The sequence below is a fragment of the Scardinius erythrophthalmus genome (assembly GCF_964197995.2).
Source record: "Scardinius erythrophthalmus genome assembly, chromosome: 3".
In the NCBI taxonomy this organism is placed as follows: Eukaryota; Metazoa; Chordata; class Actinopteri; order Cypriniformes; family Leuciscidae; genus Scardinius; species Scardinius erythrophthalmus.
In genome coordinates, this window is record NC_138223.1 from 13010565 (window position 1) to 13029593 (window position 19029).

Here is a 19029-nt window from a genome sequence, read left to right on the forward strand (position 1 = left end):
TCTCGCTCTCTCTCTCTCTAAAATATGATGTGTATTTGACCTTTTCCTCTCATCTGCAGCAGAGGAGCAGGGAAATGATCATATTGGGAACAAATCAGGCAAAGTACTGAAGCAGCAACTTTCCGCTTCCCCCTCCTGCATTTTTAAATAATTTCTTCATATTTTCTCTTCTTTTTCTCCCTCTCTTTCCTGCCCCTGTGCTCCGCGGGTGCTGAGAAGGGCAGTATTTTGACTCCCTGTCTTTAAGCCTTCATTTATCTGTTCAGGTTTGCACTGCCCTCTACAAGCGAGAGAGGAATATTGGAGAGTGAGTAGGGGTGATTTTTTTTTCTTTTCCCCCCTAAGCTCAGCTACTCGTTCATTCATCATCACAGGCAAAATTTTGTGTGTCTTGTATCTTGGCTTGACTAATGTGAAGAGGGAGGAAAAGATGGTGTAAGCAGTTTTGAGCTGCTTGAGTTGCAGAGTCTTTGTTTGCCTTTGTTTCCCTTTTGAGTTGGCCTGAGGTGGACTCTTCTTTATAGTGTTTAAAGATGACTTGCCTATTTATTTCTTCACATTTTGGCCTTTACTTGTTTACTCTCAGGGAGGGGCATGAGCTGAGATTTCTATTCAGGTGCTGTTTTCAGATTTTATTCCTGGCATTTTGAGGATTTGGCTGCAACATTTATTTCTATCTATCTATCTATCTATCTATCTATCTATCTATCTATCTATCTATCTATCTATCTATCTATCTCTATCTCTATCTCTATCTCTATCTCTATCTCTATCTCTATCTCTCTCTCTCTCTCTCTCTCTCTCTCTCTCTCTCTCTCTCTCTCTCTCTCTCTATATATATATATATATATATATATATATATATATATATAGTTATAAATAAATCAGTATAATCAGTATAAAAAATAGGCTTCTCCTAAACATGGCTGTGTCCAACCCTTGTTTGGATGTGTTTACTTAGAAGCGGCTCTTAAATCATTCCCATAGGCTATGTTGAATCATTCCCAAAGAATGAGTCAAATGAATATTTGCTCAAAGTTATTTTGTGTCTGTACGTCACGCTCTGTTCGGTGTTAAAGCATACGTAGTGGTTTTGCTTATGATGGATGGTAGATTTTATTAGTGGGTTTGCTAATGGATGGTAGATTCCCCATTCGATTGGTAGATTTGTATATGGACAAGGTACCGGTACATACATATTAATAATCCCTACAAATATTTTTAGCCATTAAGGTTGTGATAGAATGTAATGTAATATGTTTTCAGGTTAGGCTGTAATTAGATTAAATTAATTTATTACATTTATTGTAAATCACTATGGGACGGTAAGATTTTAAAAATTGTTCTTTAAAGAAGTCTCTTATGCACAACAAGAAAAGAAAAAAAAAAAAGAAAAAAAAAAGATACAATAAAAACACCATTGTGAAATATTATTACAACATAAAATACCTGTTTAGTAAATTAATGTTTAACTTTCAGCATCATTACTCCAGTCTTCAGTGTCACATGATCCCTCAGAAATCATTCTAATATGCTGACTAGGTGCTAAAAAAACATTTCTTATGATTATAAATGCTGACAAAAAAAAAATAAAAAAATAAAAAAATATATATATATATATATATATATATATATATATACATATACATATACATATACATATATATATATATATATATATATATATATATATATATATATATACATATATATATATATATATATATATATATATGACCCCAAACCTTTGAAACAGTAGCCGATAATTATTTACAGGGTTGATATATTTGCTAAATTCTATATTAGATATTATTCTATATATATTTATTATATATATTATATATTATTCTATATTAGAATTTATACAGCCTGCCCTACAGTACAGAAATCAATCAGTATTATTCAAACTGTTAAACAGAGTACACTTTTTGAAGATTATAAAAAATATAGAGCCCCGATTATATGCTCCAAGTATCAAACTAGTCAGACATTTTTGGCTAAAATATAAACACCACACACTCTTAGAAAAAAAGATTAAATGGTTTCTATTTAGAAGGGTTATTGACTCAATCTATGCCAAAATGGTTCTGTAAGGAGACATGCCTTAAATTATTGCATATTAATACTTTCAAGTTTAACTGGTTATTTCAATTTTTTTACAGTGAATAAAGTATGTTTACAAGCTGTTTAATTCATACAATTTGATCAAAAATCGATAAACAAAATGAATTCAAACTAAATCCATAAAATGATCCAGCGATGTGAACCTTTAAAAGGTTTTACAGGATGAAGCACCTGACAGAACCTTTTCTCCGTAGAGTGCAGTATCAGCTACGATTTGGTCTGATATATTCCACAGTTAGTTCTGCCGCTTTTTCTCTGTTGGACTTGCGGGATCCTCTGCTGTCTCTATTCCTCATACATCTCTGGTAGAACATTTCTTGTAATATCTGCCTCAGGAATATGTCCGGGCCCATGATCACTCCATCCTGACTCTAGCAGCTGGAGTTGAAGAGCAGTGTGATCCCCCTCTCCCTTCAGCTCTCAAACTGCAGCTCGACTCATTACTGCTCCGAATGGCACTGGGGCAAAAGGCTTGAAAGAGTTTATGTTCTGAAACAACTGAAATGTTTGAAGTCTTGAAGCCTCCCTCTCGCTGGGGTGAACAGTGCGAGAAGGGCCACCCTGCTGAGTGTTTGATGAAGGCAGTTTAATTCTAAAAGCTCAGAGGCATAATGATGCATACGTGTAGCCATCCATAGATAGGAAAAGCGCATCATGCTGCTCTGCCTCTCTCATTCTTTCCCCTTTTCCTTTATTTCTCCGTCTTCTCGTTCTTGCTTTTTTTTTTTTCCTCTCCGCATCGTGATGGACTGCTCTCGCTAAGCATTGATCTCTAGGATTGGGAACACTGTTTCAGCGTGCCAACCTGCATATATACATTTCCATAATGAGTCTCAAGACTCAGCAAGATTCTAATTCTAAATACATCACGGCTCACTGCAAATTAATCTCCTCGAGAATGATGATGTCTCCAGAGCATCGGGAGGTAGTTTTACATTTTAAAAATTTGTGGCCACTGTTATTGAAAGGGACACTGGAGGCAAAGGAGATGAAACGATTGGCAGAAGATGAATGGATGAAATGATTGGGTCGGACTCGTACTCGTGTTACCAGCTTAAGCACTGTGGCTCAACATGTTAAAGGTTGCTTCTACATGCTTCAGGTTTTTTTTAATAGTGCACCTTTAATTCATTAGGTTTAGAAAAAATCATGTTTAATTCAATGCGTTACTTGTCATTTCTTTGTACAGTAGTTGTTGTTGTTTTTTGTGAAATTTACTAGCAATTTCTGTGTGATTTTTTTTTTTTTTCATTTTACAGTAAATCCTACACCAAATTGTATTCAGTGTACATGGAGTGGGTCGTGTCATAGGGGGTGCCATTTTGAGGTCACATGACCAGCTGAAAAACATTTTGCTTTATATCTGTAATGTTATTGGACACTTTTGCTCACAGTATCGTCGGTGTCAGGCAGAAATCTCGTATCTCCATTTTTTTTTTTTTCATTACTATTGGTCAGCCCTCATGTCTTTCTGTGGGTTTTGAAAAAACAGTAAGAAATCGCCAGTTCTGTCTTGTGTACTAACATGAGTTTTTGTCCAAAAACAGAAAAAATCCCTGATTGACTGCATAGCTACAGTACAGTAAATTTTAAAACCTGTAAGTTGATGAAAACATAATGTGATGCACTCACTGCCTCAGATGCCTCAGACAAAATACTTATGTCCAAAATTCTCTGAAATCCGCTGGTCAAAAACCTCGTAACTCCATTTGAAGCTTGATTTTGGTATTGTGTTAAGTATTGTGTTAATAATATAATGACACATGCAAGTGTCTGACTATAAAAGCCACAATATCAACTTTGACAACGCAGTGTTTAATTATTTTAAAAAATAGTGTTTTTTTCCATTTCCAGTGTTAGTAGTTAAGTAGTGTGTTTGGAGATTTTGCCCTACAGCGACAATATATTAATCATGGCTGACTGCTAATGGTGTATTTCTACAACAGCATCTCTGTATCGGAAAACACTTGCGTTTGCATGACGTGACATCCACACCATTAGGTGTCAGTGTATGTCCAAGATGAATGACAGTGTCTGTCTGTGACAATGTATAAGAAAAAAAAAAGAAAGTACAGAAATTCTTATTTGTCTGAAAAGTAACAGATGTGGATCAGTCATTTTCCAGGCTTTTTTTTTTTTTTTGGTAAAAACAATCACTATTTAGGGCCCGAGCACGAATGGTGCGAGGCCCCGTTTGGAATTGCTCTGTTTATTTTGCAATTGTGATTGTTCTGCTGTTGATACAGAACGTAAATGCTTCACCTTTAATGTATTACAACAAAGCTTTTCGTGCAGACTTTCAGTAATAGCTCTACTCAACAGAAATAGAAGACTGGGTAAGATCGCACGAAAGAGCATGAGCCCGTTGCACATGTGCATGGCTGTCACTCCCATGCCTGGCTAGAGTGACAGCGAGTCGTCTTTAAGGCCCAGTGGATTTGCGAAATGATTTGTATTGTGCTTGAGAAGCATTACCAAAATGATTCTCCATGCCATCCAGACAGACGCAGGGCACCAGCCGCTGGGAGGCTGTGATATATCAACATTAGACCCAGAGCCATTCCACATGCATTGCTTATAAAAATCATTCTGAATATTGAACAGCCCATGGTTGGCCTTGTCCCGCAAACCCTGCACTCTCTTCTCCAACAGGGCATGCTTTTGTGGTCCGTTCTTTCAATTTGTGTTTTAAAATGCAAAATAAGGCTTTAAAAGATAAATAAACAAAAAAGAGGCATGAATATTTAGCAGGCCCCGGGCCCCTTCCAGTCTCCACTCATGTTAGATCCAGGTCTAGTAGTGTAATTCCATTTCCCTTGTACGTTTTATTTAATATTCAAGAGATTTGCAGGCCATTTGTAACAAGTGCATTGATATTCTTACCTTCTCACTTGGGGAGATGAAAAAAAAAAGAAAAAGAGAACGCTAGCGGACAAGTGGTGTGTGTTCAGTGCACTGCAATCAATGTATGAAAGATAGAGGCACACAATAGGCACCGAACACTGAAATAGTATTTTGTTAAAATTACCATAAAAATGCATTCACATTGTTTAATTATGGGATGCAATTTTAGTCACTGTGTACAGTATTTATTCATCAAAGAATAGGCTAAATCAGAATCAAAACTATTTGACCCAAAATGACAATTCCATCATCATTTACTCATTCTCATGTCGTTCCAAACCTTTTCAATGAAAAAGAAGTGAATGAGGACTTAAATTTGGGTCTGTTCCTCACACAATAACTATTGTATGGCTTCAGAAGATTTGGAATATAGTGTCTAGGTATAGGTAAAACTTTAGTATAGTGTCCAGTTCTCACTTTTAACTATAGTTGTTCATCAGCATGCATATTATACGGTTAGGCCTATTTGGCTGTTATTAGTTTTTATAAAGCACATATTAATGCTTTATTGTGCAAGACCATATGCCAAATCCCTTAATCCTACCAAATTCTTACCCAATACCTACCTGCCTAACTGTTAACAAGCAGTAATCAGGACTGCTAATTAAAAGTGTGACCAAATCTTTAATCTAATTACATGATGTGCCGTTTATTTAAAGGGCACCTATTATGCAAAATTCACTTTTACATGGTGTTTGAACATAAATGTGTGTTGGCAGTGTGTGAGCAAAACCACCCTAGAATGATAAAAATCCACCCAGTTTTTTTTTTACAATCTCAATAAATCATAAGCACTGTCTCAGAATGAGCTGTTCTAAGATTCTATGCAATGTGACGTAGAATTGCACAGGCCCAACCCACGACTGTTGATTGACACTGCAGTTTGAGCATAGACCCGCCCTGAGGAGTGGGACACAGTCCGCCATCGTTTCGACGTTTGAGCAGCTGTAGATAAGAATGCCTCCTAAGCGATTGAGGTGTTTTGTTGTTGGATGTTAGAATGAACATAGCAGTCTTCATTTACTCTTGTTGTTACTCGAGGATGGATCTGTACCAACTGTTCGTGATCCAGCTTACGGTCTCCGGAGCGACAGGTCTAATGTTACGGCAGAAATGAAAGTGAGAGCGCACACTTTATTACAGCTCATCGAGTAGTTTTACGGATTTACAGTGTACCAGTTTATTAAGCACAGACTGAAAAGGTGTGTATATATTTGTTTACTGTAAGTTGTAACGAGTGTTTTGTGTACTACGCTGTGTATGTTCCATGCTAATGAAAGGGAGAGAGAGAGTTTTGGATAAGACTTAAATGCTCACATCTTATACTGTTTATTTAGCTGCTCTTACAGTGATTTTCTGGAGTAAAACTAACGCTTCATCTTTTGTGTCATGTACAATAAACTTTACTTAACTCATCAGTATATTTTGGTCATCATTCGGAAGAGGTCTGCTACAGCAGGCTAGTATTAATAGTGGATAAAAGCAGATGACAAATAAGTTATAACCATAATTAAACTAAACTATACCTGTTCTGTCTCCATACAGCATATATTCTCTGGCTCTGTGGGCATTATTGTCAGACTCCGAGTCGAAATGAACACCACTACTGAGAGTTTCTGTTTTGATATCAGATGAGATTGTCCTGGCTCTGAGCGCGAGCTTGTGAGGGCTCCGCCTTTTGGGCCGGCAGCAGCAGTTAATTTGCATTTAAAGGGATACACACTAAAACGGCACGTTTTTCTGAGCCCCAAAAAATGACAATTTAAACATGCTGTAAAAAAATATCTGTTGGGTATTTTGAGCTAAAACTTCACATACATACTCTGGGGACATCAGAGACTTATTTTACATCTTGTGAAAAGGGTCATAATAGGTGCCCTTTAATTAAATTAATTAAATCTTAAAATCAATTTAAAAAAAGAAATTAGCCCCAAAAGATAATTTAAAGTCATTATTGTGTTAGATGAGAAAAGTATTGAACAGACATTACAAAAAATAGCTTTAGAAAGAAATATTTTGATTCAACATAGTTTATCATACATTATCTTTTAAGGCTACAATGTGGCCATACCATTTTTTTTTTGAAGCTGCATCTGAAGTGGCATTTAGGTATATTTACACAGACTGTTTAATGAAGCTCAGATGTGCCATGAATATGAATGAAATTCATGCCATTCATTTAACAGATTCATTCAAACGGCTGATTCATTTAGGAACGAAGCAAGTGATCATCTTTATGAATAAGTCACTAAATTATTGGCTCACTCGATTGGTTAAAAACAGCAGACTCATTCAGTAATGAAACACTACTTTGTGTTGCTTGGAGACCCACACCAGTTCTGCCGTGGTATTGTTTGGAACTGTGTGCGTTAATAAGCATTAATAATGCTATGTCTTTTCCAGAATTAATAGCACCAAATACATTTGACCATATATGGTGCACAACAGGCAGTTTCCAAATTAACATGCTTCCTTTTTTTTTTTTTTTGGTAAATTGCATACTAGTACCAAAATAGTTTCAGATCAAAATATGTGACACGTTAATTTTATTTATGAATTTGAATGTGTTTCACAATTAGCAGTCCTGTTGAATGAATGATAATAGCCTGTGTGGCAGAGCTGTCTGTTTGATGGATGCTTTGTGTTCCCGAGACGTCGCCCTGCCCACTTTCTGACATTTTGGTCAGAAATTGGGCATAATCAGAGGGCAGTTATTTTTGAAGCCGTGGGAAGGGGAAGGGTTCATGAGATTGACCACTGGGAAGTCATACCTGCTCTATCATTATTATTATTTTTGCCATTTTTGTTTCAGCTTTATAGGCTTTTTTGTTCGACTTTAAACTCCACACCGGTTTATTTCCACAGATTCTTCCATTTTCAAACTATCCCCATGTGTTTTTTCATTCTAAGCTCCCTGGGTTACATGTGAGCTCTGTTAACCTGTGTTCACGCTGTGTGTTCTGACCCAATGTCTTTCGTTCAAACTCCTGGTGTTCTCTGAGCCCAAAAGAGATCAACAACTGTAGACCACAGACTTGGTGCAAAACACAAAGACATCAGAAGAAAAATCTCCACCTGTGTTTTCTTTTCTTTTTTTGCAAACGTCATGTTGTCTGTCTTTGAAATATGGTATGAGGTAACAACTTCCAATTCATTTCCCTTCCTCTTTCATTCCTCCAAATCCTGTGTACCCTCCATCTGTCCACCCCATAGCTTGTGACATCTTCGATTGTCCTTTATCAGCGCTGTCATAGCAGTCGTCATCGCAGCGTGGCGGCGGATGATCTGACAGAGATGCTTTAGGCAGGAGGCCGGCGTGGACGAGTCAGCCTGTCCAACTGGATAACGCATGCAGCCTTATCAGCGCTGTGCCAGCCGTCCATGGCAAAGCCTTAAACATGCATTAAAGAGTGTATCAGAGAGAGTCGTTCATTAAGGAGAGTAGTGACGGGGGAGGAGAGAAAGCGAGAATCTCTCCAACGCATCTCTCCACCTGTCTTTCTCTTCTTCATCCCCGTCACTGTTTTGCTCTTCGTCTCCCTCTCTATTTTTTTGTCAGATAACGGCCGCTGTTTCTAACTCGTTCCGTTTCTGAGATGGTTTTATTTTGTGGTTTTATCAGTAGTCTCAGTGTGCTTTAGTGATGGAACCAAAAAGTGTCATTGCTGTGATTTGACTGGTTGTTTTGTTGCATTTTAAGGGCAAACGCTTCACCATGTTACACAGAGCAAGGAGAAAAAAAATAAATTACTATCAGCTCCTTGGACACCATGGAAAAAAACTTTTTTTTTTGGCTTTCAAACTTTAAAGCTGCAGTCCGTAACTTTTTTGGGCTAAAAATTGTTCAAAATAAATTTGAGCAAGTACATAACCAGCCAGTGTTCAAAACTATCTGCTTGCCTTAGCTTGATTCAAAACGATAAGCTTGTAATAATGTTTTAATTCCAGTGGTACTAGTGGATTTCCGCCGGAAATTCGAGCATGTCTTTGCGTCATTACGTCACATCTGTACTCATAAAGAAGGTGTCTCGGCTAGCAGGCTATATTGCGTGTGAGGATGTTGGAGGTGGAGATTTATAGTCTTTTCTCACGGCACTTGATATAATTAAACGCATCAATTTGATGGCGGATCCAGAAAAATTCAAACGACAATTACCAGTGACAACTAGAGATTCACCCGTTGCATGCAAATGCAAAAGACTTCAGACTTCGGAGTGACTACAGAAAAAAAGAGACTGCAGCCAGGCCCATGCGAAAAACAAGGATAAATATCGGAAGGGCTTTTGAAAGGTGGCGTGAACTCTGTGTTTTGAAGGGGTTCAAAACAGACACAGAGACGGCTTTTTTTCTGCTGGACAGGTAATAGTCAGGTCCCAAAATAGATAAATAGCCCTGGATAAGATGCAGTAGGCATTTTTGAGGAAAAGTACTTCAAGTGTTGTTTCTATATGATTTTTAGGTGCTGAATCCATTTCTGCCGTATAACAAGTTGTAAACATCACTGTTTTGGCATAAACAATAAAAACAAAATGGCTGCCAAAAAAAAAAGTTTTAATGCATTTGTTGCAGTTTAAACATTAAACATTAGAACTAAAACTATGCATTCTCAGAATATTTAAACATGTAAACAATGAAAAAACAACATTAACATGAAAGGGATAGTTTTTAATGGCTGCTGGAATTATGCCAAGGTACACTGGGAAGCATATATCAGTGGAAATATGCAATTATGCCCAGCCCGAAGGGGGGGACTTGGAATACACATGACCCGAGGGGGCTGCATATTGAGAATCACTGGGGTGTCCAGCTGCAGGTGGAATATTTCAAACCCAGGGGTGGCAAGGTAGCTTGCCGAGGGAAAGACACATGCTCAGAGAGGCTTACAGTGGACTACACACGTGGGGGTTGCCCAGAGGCCGTGTTAGGTGTCGCCCAGCCTGCAGATCTACATATGTCTGTTGGCGAGGCGCCATGCGCTAGAGCCCAAGAGGATGCCACACTCCGGGTGGAGCAGGCCGTCACATCAAGGGGGCATGGTCGACCTTGCTGCTGGTAAGCCAAAGCAATGGTGTCCACTATCCAGTGAGACAACCTTTGCTTGGAGAGAGCCTTTCCCTTCAGCTTCCCACCATGACAGACAAAGAGCTGGTCTGAAGTCCTGAAACAATGCATCCTGTCTATGTAAGTATGGAGGGTGCGTACTGGACAGAGCTGTGCCAAGGCTGGGTCTGCGTCCTCCAAGGGCAGCGCTTGCAGGTTCACCACCTGGTCTCGAAAGGGTGTGGTGGGAACCTTGGGCACATATCCAGGCCGGGGTCTCAGGATCACGTAAGAGTTAGCCGGTCCAAATTCCAGGCACGCTTCGTCACCCGAAAATGCCTGCAGGTCCCCTACCCTCTTGATGGAGGCCAATGCAACCAGGAGCACTGTTTTCATTGACAGGAACTTAAGCTCCACTGATTGCAAAGGCTCAAAGGGAGCACTCTGCAGGGCAGTTAAAACCACAGAGAGGTCCAAAGAGGGAACGAGAGGAGGGCGAGGAGGATTCAGTCTCCTCGCTCCTCTCAGGAAACTGATGATCAGGTCGTGCTTTCCAATGCACTTACCATCAACTGCATCATGATGTGTGGCAATGGCGGCACCATACACTTTCAGGGTGGAGGGAGACAACCTTCGCTCCAACCCTTCTTGCAAGAAGGAAAGCACGACACTGATCGGGCCTTTCGTGGGTTCTTTAAGTTTAGAAGAACACCAGTTGACAAAGAGGTTCCACTTCAACGCATAGGCATGTCTCGTGGACGATGCTCTAGTCTAGCGGAAGTGATGGTAGCCACCACCGCTGGTGGTAGGGTACTCAAACCTGCCTCGTCCCATCCAGGAACCACACATGGAGGTTTCAAAGATCGGGACGAGGGTGCCATAGGGTGCCCCGTCCCTGAGAAAGCAGGTTCTTTCTCAGAGGAATTGGCCAGGGAGGTGCTGTCGCGAAGAGTACTAGTTCTTGGAACCAGGTGCGGTTGAGCCAATACGGGGCAACCAAAATTACCTGCTCCTCGTCCTCCCTGATCTTGCGCAAAGTCTACGTAAGAAGGCTCACTGGGGGAAAACGCATACTTGCAGAGGCCCCGCGGCCAGCTGTGCGCCAGTGCATCCGTGCCGAGCGTGCCCTCGGTCAGGGAATAAAACAGGTCGCAGTGGCAAGAGTCGTGGGAGGCAAACAGATCTACCTGTGCGTCCCCGAACTGATCCCAAATCAGATGAACCGACTGGGGATGGAGTCCCCATTCTCCAGCGAGAGGCCGAAACCGAGACATATCAGCTGCACGGTTCAGGTCTCCCGGGATATAAATGGCTCGAAGCGACCTCAGATGCTTCTGACTCAATATGAGGAGGTGGCAGGCGAGTTGCGACATACGGCGGGAGCGCAGACCACCTTGTCGGTTGATGTACGCTACTGTGGCGGTATTGTCTGATCGGACTAATACGTGCTGACCCCTGAGCAACGCACAGAAGCAGTGCAGGGTGAGACGTACAGCCAGCAACTCGAGGCAATTGACATGCCAAAGGCGCTGGGGTCTTGTCCAGGAGCCTGCGGCAGCATGTCCATTGCACATGACGCCCTAGCCCATTATGGAGGCATCTGTTGATACAACAACATGCCAGGAAACTCGTTCTATGGGCACTCCAGCCCATAGAAAACTGAGGTTCGTCCACGGGGTGAAGGTCTGAAGGCAGTCACTGGGACTCGGAGCGTGCCTTGTTGCCATGCCCACCTCGGGACTTGATCGCGAAGCCAAAGCTGAAGCGGTCTCATATGAAGCAAGACGAGCGACGTTACTGCGGCTGCGGATGCCATATGCCCCAGGAGCCTCTGAAATAGTTTCAGTGGAAACGCACTCTTGCCCTCGAACTGACGAAGGCAAATTAGCAGTGACTGCGCGCGCACGCACATGGCGACCGAGTCGATTTCCATACCGAGAAAAGAGATCCTCTGCACGGAGCAGAGTTTGCTCTTCTCCCAGTTGACTCGAAGGCCCAGACAAGCTAGGTGCCGCAGCACTAGGTCCCTGTGTTCGCAAACCTTGTCTCGAGAGTGAGCTAGGATCAGCCAGTCGTCGAGAGGAACAAGGGCTGCCTCGACAACCTTTGTGAAGACGCGAAGAGACAGGGCTAGCCCGAAAGGGGGAACCGCGCACTGGTATGCCTGCCCCTCGAATTATATATATATATATATATATATACTGGTATGCCTCATTTGCATATGTAAACATGACATTTCAGAAAACTTGTAATACAAAAAATGTCTGTCTCTATGTAAGTGAAAAACTGGAAAGGTTTTATGGTGATATCTATAACTTAAAATTTTTACCCTATCCACCTGTAGTGTTTTGGCTTTGAATAATGCACCTATTGTTTCAATGACAATTACAAGAAAATGGGACCCTTATTTCAATGTTATACGATGGATCCTTATTCAGGAGACATTGAACTTTCTAAAAATGTGGTATAACAACTTTTCCTCAAAAATGCCTACAGGGTTACACAATCTTGAAGATTCGGACCTGACTATAAGACATAAGTGATCGTTAGATTTAATCAGTGTGATTCACTGCTATGCTTTTTTTCTCCCTTAGTTGGTCAGAACAAAAGTGGATGTTACTTGTTCAGACGACATTTTCCGGTGAAAATTCTTATGTTGGTCATACTTTCAAAAAGTAGAATCTGTGATTGCGAACGACAGTATCCACACCGCGAGGTGACTGACAGCCGCACATTCTCCTCAAAACATTAAATTCATCCGCGCTGTGCCATGCAAAGGCACAACCCACGTAAAGTTGATAATTCTACGAATAACTGCAATTGCAGATTTCAAACAGAGATGGCGACAAAGAGGGAAAAACTACGGACTGCAGCTTTAAAAAGTTAAGATATGTTAAGATATGCCAATCAGTGTTGCCAATCTATTATAGGAGTGTTTCCTTTCCTATTTTCAGCGGTAGAGCATTTTAATCGACACCACCTCTGCTGAATTGCACCACTCAAGTTTGAATGCCAGTTTGCAGTCTGAATTAAATGTGCTTGGATGGAAGCAAAAAAAGCAACAAAAAGCAAACGTACAACATGACAAGGGAAGTCTGATTAATGAACAAATGATTTGATTGAACTGATCCTTTTTAATGAATCAAAAATAACAAGCGTAAGCAGTGTATTCTGATTCAAGCAAATTACTCGTATTAGTGGTTATTGTAATTAACTGCTTAAAATGACAAATTACTGATACCGACTATATTGAATCAGTCTGATGAATTTGTCACTGAGTTAACTTATTTGAATCCGTCAGAGCGGATACTGATTTAACATCTGACTTATTGACTGGATGAAATATTCTGAATGATACCCAATCTGACTTGTGATGCAGCCTGGAATCTATAATATTCAGCAATATTATTGATTTGACTGTACTGAGACTATTGGGTGAGAACTGAACTGAGCTGGACAATGACATCACTGTTGGAGCTGCTTTATAGCTGAATCCTCAATCCTTTTATATTTGGTGATCTTTACACAGTTATTAACCAGAACTGAATCAACACTGAACTGATCTCAGCAGAATTTCTTTTTAGAGCTGCTTTACTGCAAAAACTGTTTTTGCCTCATTTAATCATTATTTTCCTGTTTATCCCTGTAAAGCTGATTTGAAACAGTCTTTATTGTATAAAGCATTATATAAATAAAGGTGACTTGACTTCACTGCTGTTTAAAATTGTAGGGTCAGTAAAAAGAGTAGGGTACAACGGGGCTAACAGCGCCTTTGATTTTATTTTCCTCTAAACCACTACAGTAGATGTTAATGATTTGAAATTTTGCTCAAGATAATTACAGCAACAGATTTTCAATAACAGAAGAATATGTAAAAGTATGGTATTTGGGGTAAAAGGTGCCCCTGCTGTTGGGGCTAAAGGCACAATAATTGACATGATAGTAAATAGCTGGCTGATTTTTCCATTTGTTGACATGATATTGTTAGATTTAGATGGTAAGGTTGTGTAATGTTGGGTTGGGTGTCCACCTTAGAGATAATCCCCATATTTATAATGAAACAATAATGTTTAAAAATACATTAAATTATAATGGGATCTCCTTCAATGCTTTCAGAATCTTTACTTTTTAAAATAATGTTTCTGTATTTTTAAAACACTTTTTTATTAACATATTTTAATGACAGTATATTTATCGGACAAAAAATATTTAATTTATTTTATTTATCAAAATAAACAGAAAATGGTACAAACTCGCTGAAGTGATTATTTTGAACAAGTATTAACTTAGGAATTATTAAAAACATATTATTTTAGCTAAAGTATTTGTATAAATGTGTGTGGGGTAAAAGTCCCATCATGCCACCTCATACATTTATAAGATTTTTAGACAAAATTAACCACATTTATGATTTATTTTCACACAAAATCTATTGCTCCATCAATGTTCAATACAATTTTTTTTTTCCTGCTGTCATACACTATGGGAGTAGTGAAAAGCACATTTCTTCTTAAAGTGTGCCTTTAGACCCATTTTACCTTATGAATAAATTAGTACTTATATTCAGCAAAGGATGGACAGTAAATTGACAGTAGAAGGCTTTTATTCTAAAAATGCAGTTATTTTGATCTTTCTGCTCAAAATATCACAAAATAAAATTAATGTAGGTTTCCACATTAAAAATGCAGTACAATAAATAAATAAGCAGCAATAAACAATATTAACAATATTGTATTATCAAATAACAAAATAATTAACAATATTAACAATAAATAAGCAGCACAGGAACTGTTTACTTATTAAGCTCCAAATCAGCATATTAGAAAGATTTCTGAAGGATCATGTGGCACTGAAGACTGATGTAATGGCTGAAAAAAATACAGGTTTTCCATTACAATAATAAAGCATATTAATTTAAACATATTAAAATAGAAAACGGACACTTACAATTATTTAACAATAGTACTGTTTTTACCGTATTTTTGATTAAAAAATGCATCTTTGGCGAGCATAAGAGACTTCTTTCAGAAATCTTACTAACCCCCAAACTTTTGTAGAGTATATAGTCACTATTTATAATTTCATGGATATTATTTTACATATATTGAGGTCTTGCATACAAGGGCTAGAAAAGTTTGTCTTTAAATTCCCTGTAAAGCAATGCCCCAAGAGCCCTACACATGCAGTTGGACGTCTTTGTCTGGTGAATTTCGGCTTACATTGAGCTTCCTTATTATTCTGTTCCTTGGGATTGTTTGTGAAATGTCTTTTTCATTATGTGCAGGTGGTGTAAGCACTTGGTGCCTATCAAAGACTTAATCCCATCTCGAGATCTAATATCGCTTCACTCGTGGCCACCGCCATTCATTTCCCAGTCACCCTCTAATTGACAGCAAAATTAGATCCACGTTTCTCTCTCACTCGGAAAATGGAGAAGGAAAAAAGAACAGCATCTAAGAAAAAGAGAATAATACACCAAAACCCCAAATTGAGCTGCTTTGTCTTCTAATACATTCAGGCCTGAGCCAAATCCTGAAGTAAATTATCCTCAATAATTAGCAATGGTAATCCTGTGGAAAGTCTTTTGTTGTTGTGGAGAACTGCCTGTTATTGCGACTTACTGCTCCACTTTTAGTGGCTGTCAGACCAAGACTCAAAGGCTGCATTCAAACAGTCATTATCTGTGAATTTACTAACAGGTTAGACTTTTCAATTGTCTTGTGTGTAAAACAAGAGACCGTAGCAGTTTGAATAATGTCTGTAAGGACAGGTAACCCCTGTCAACCACTTTCTGTGAGGCCGAAACAAACTTGAGCGATTCATTGCAAGTGCGCAGTCCCATTGTACTTATTGTGCATTACTGTGGCAGTAACAATCCTCAACATTCCAAGTGGAAAACCGAGTACTTAGTTATTATTAGATTAACTAGGCCTACGTCACTAAATTGGATGTACACTACCATTCAAAAGTTTGGGGTTGGTTAGATTTTGTAAAATGTTTTTAAGAAATATCTTATCACCAGGGCTGTATCAAAAATACAGTTAAAGGGGGGGTGAAATGCTCATTTTCACTCAATCTCCTGTTAATCTTGAGTACCTATAGAGTAATATTGCATCCTTCATATCTCCAAAAAGTCTTTCGTTTTATTATATTTTTAATTGAAAGATTGGCTGTACCGAGTCTTTCCGGAAAAAAACGAGCGGCTGGGGGCGGGCCGTGTGGGCGAAGCTTAGCTGTGCTAACGCGCCGAGCTAACAACACACAGAGACATTTGTTCAACAGTTTTACTCACCGTTCCAACGCACGACCGCGAACCTTTATCATTGTGACTGCTCGATCCTTAAGCATTAGACGATCTGGGCTTTGTTTATAAAACAATCATCGTCGAAATGCAGGGAACAACAGTCTTACACAACTCCGTTTATGCTCAGGAAAACAAACTCCATCCACGGGTGCCTTAACGCCGGGTTCTTTGGGAATCTGTGCAGGGTTGTCTTGCCCTGGCAACCAAAAACACACTTCTTTGGTGACATTGACTTCCCAAAAGCCGGGCAGGGCTTTGATGGCAAACTGCTTTCTCTTGCTCTGTTTTACGTGTGCGCGCGCGCCCGCGATCTTACCGGAGAAGTGCCCTTAGGACCCATATAAGGAAATTCCGCCCTCTCTTACGTCAGACAGAGCCATACTCGAAAAAAACTTTCCGAAACTTGTGACAAACCGGAAGGACAATTTTTGGAACAAAAATACTCCTTCAAACGTACAACTTAACTTTTGAAACTTTGACCATGTTTAGCATGGGAATCCAACTCTTTAACAGTGTAAAAAACTCAGTATGCATGAAACAGTAATTCACCCCCCCTTTAAAAAAAGTAATATTTTGAAATATTCAAATTTAAAATAACTGTTTTCTATTTTAATATATTTAATGTAATTTATTCAATTAATGGGAGTCTTTGGTGTCACATGATCTTTCAGAAATCATTCTAATATGTTGATTTGGTATTTAGGTAGCATTTCTTATTGTGTTGAACAGTTGTGCTGGTTAATATTTGTGTGGAAATCTTGATGCATTTTTTTCTGGATTATTTGATTAATAGAAAGTTCTATGATTTAACTTATTTGCATTACAACATTCTCTTTAATGCTTGCTCTGAGAAAATTAACCATAGAAGACGACAGACTAACTATTGCCCACTTTATTTGACACATTTCTTAAAGTCGGCATGAAACGGAAGTTGTGGTAGTATTTTCTTCCCTATTGTGATGCATATCCGAGTGAAAAGGGTTCTCGAACAAGAAAAAAAGTAGGGCGGGACTTGGATTTTGTCCATTGAGGATTGATTGGATCATTGTGGTTTGCTGTTGCTGTCATAGAATTAAAAACAATTGTTCGCCATAAAATTGTTTGCCATTTCGGGGCTTTCCTACTGCTTTGCTCAATCAGATATGTAGCCCTATATCATATGTACATCAGTGACGTCAGCTGTCACTCTCAGTTGTCTTTCTCTCAACAGACAGACAGCTGTATTCTGCTGTGTGGATGTAGCCAAAGTCTCTGAAAAGATCAAGGCAGTCACGTTCGATTTAAGACCAACCACGTTTGTGGAACTAAGCTGTCCTCCATGTAATATCAATTGAAGTCATTGAGCTCAGGGTTGCATTCACAAAATGCTGAATATAAACATTAGCCTTGGATGCACTCGCCAGTGAAGACTCAGGTCTTTCACGATTGGTTTGTGGATGGATCGGCAGAATAGCTGCTGTCTGACATCTCACTTCCATCAAACAGACTTGCTGTATCAGCAAGCCCCACTTGCTCCCTGTGGTTAGCTCCATGCCACCTTCCAGCTTTCTGTTTATTAAACTAAAGCACTGTTTTATTTTTTTTATAAGCACTGCATAATAAAAGCAACCATGTGACTTTATTGCATTATTCTCCTAGCAGTAATATTACCTGCTCTTGCTGTTATTCAAGTCAAGTCAAGTCATCTTTATTTATATAGCGCTTCATTCAATAAAGTTTGTTTCAAAGCAACTTCACAGTAATAAACATTAAAATAACGATCAATGCTGCAAACTTCATCAAATATGCGACAAATTCTAATTCTGCTGTAAAGCATCTCTACAGACGGCAGTAGTGTCATTATTCAGCTCAAGTCAGTTCAGTGTTGATTCATTTCTTTTAAACCCCAACTAAGCAAGCCAAATGCAACAGGAACCCAAACTCCATCAGGTGACAGAATTGGAGAAATAAGGCTGCATCACATGTCAGATTATGGATTAATATCATTAACAAAAAAATCATCCAGCTCCTTCTGCTTGAAGATCGGGATACATCACGTCAACATTTGGTGGGACTAGGAGTTGTAGTATGTTCCGCAGAGCTGCTGTTTAGCTAGTAATGGACCCATGCTTACCAATGACTGTAAGGCCGTGTGTCCACCAAAGCGTTATTAGCCAGCTGAAAACGCTAGGCGCTCTGCTAAAAACGCTCAGCTGTGGGCGCTTGAGAGCGTTTTGGCAGCGCAGCGTTTTTTCAGTTGAGACGGTTGAGACCGAGACACTTTGCTTGTTATGATACGGAATATCCGCGAAAGTCTTACTAGTATCTCATTTCACACATATTTTGTTTCTGTGTTGATTCTATATTAAAATGTCAATACAATGTAATGTATTTTATCTGGCTCTTGATTTTGTTCCGTTATTATGCTTGTTGTTGTTGTCATCTGTTGACGTTGTACAAGCAGAATCATGTGGCGGACGCGGTTGGTCGGTGTGGTATTAGTCCCGCCCCTCCTCCACTGTGATTGGACGGTTGGGTAAAAAGTGACAGTGATGAGCGCTGCGTTTTACCAAAAGTTGAACATTCTTCAACTCTCGGCGACCAGTAAAAAACGCCGAACGCTCAGCGCTTCAGCGTGAAAAAGACGCTCAGCGCCTCGTTACGCTCATGGCGTTTTA

The 19029-nt window shown here is 39.4% G+C and overlaps 1 protein-coding gene across 1 annotated transcript in view; it reads left to right on the forward strand.

Annotated features, from left to right (window-relative positions):
* tusc3 (tumor suppressor candidate 3) overlaps nt 1-19029 on the forward strand; it is a 105635-nt gene that overhangs the window by 1003 nt on the left and 85603 nt on the right. The window lies entirely within an intron of this gene.